We start from the raw sequence: 1,011 nt of genomic DNA on the forward strand, positions 1-1,011 counted from the left end.
TTTAATATGGAGATAATAATATTTACAAGGTCATTTTAACATTATGCATAGTGATGAACTCATGATTCTTGCCCAATAAATGTATTTTCTTCCTGGTTCCTCACATTCTGGGGTTCACCCATTCAAAACATTCCCTGTTTGTTTTGCCTTTCATATGATCTTAATTCATTCTTCTTCTTCTTTTTTTTTTGAAGGATATTTTGTTTAAACTTTTTTGGTACAGAAAACTCAATAGTGTACACTTCTCAATTTGATGGCCAGTTCTTTGGCCTTTGCCTCTTCTTGCTTGGCAACACAAGCCACCAACTTTGGACCCAGGATGTTGCCTCCCCAGTGATGGCAGATTTCATCATATCTGTAATTGTAATTGGTCCTAATAGCTTCCATCAGCTTATCCTGAGGTTCTTTGTCTGCCAAGTTAACTCATGTGTAGTTGACGATGGTGTAATTCTTTCATGTGGACTGGATGCTCCAGCCTGGCCTTCCCCTTGCCAATGAGATAAGGAACTCGTGTCTTATGATACAGGGCAAGCAGGAAGGCCCCCAACTCAGTGGGATCCATATCACTTGCAATCACCTCCAGTGGAAACTTTTGGTCTCCACCAATGTGGTGACAGCATTAACCCCTGCCGGAAGGATAAGTGGCCTTTTTGTGGAGACACCCCCTTTGCCTGTGAGCTTTTGTCTCACCCTGAGCTAACAACCGTTGCCTCTTCTCTTACTTCATGTCTGGTCTGTACTTGTGAGACATTAATCAGCTGAGTGACTATTTGGGAGTCCAAGTGAAGTCACTCAGTCATGTCTGGCTCTTTGCAACCCCGTAGGCTGTAGCCTACCAGGCTCCTCTGTCCATGGGATTTTCCAGGCAATAGTACTAGAGTGGGTTGCCATTTCCTTCTCCAGGGGATCTTACCAACCCAGGGATTGAACCTGGGTCTCCTGCATTGTAGGCAGATGCTTTACCATCTGAGCTTCCAGGGAAGTCCTTGAGAGTCCAAGGCCTGGGTAAAC

At 44.4% G+C, this 1,011-nt stretch overlaps 1 pseudogene; it reads right to left on the reverse strand.

Moving 5' to 3' along the window:
- Window positions 1–228: 228 nt before the first annotated feature.
- Window positions 229–751, reverse strand: LOC138076351 (large ribosomal subunit protein eL8 pseudogene; annotated as a pseudogene).
- Window positions 752–1,011: the final 260 nt, after the last annotated feature.

This window comes from Capricornis sumatraensis, chromosome 3 (genome assembly GCF_032405125.1).
Source record: "Capricornis sumatraensis isolate serow.1 chromosome 3, serow.2, whole genome shotgun sequence".
Taxonomy (NCBI): Eukaryota; Metazoa; Chordata; class Mammalia; order Artiodactyla; family Bovidae; genus Capricornis; species Capricornis sumatraensis.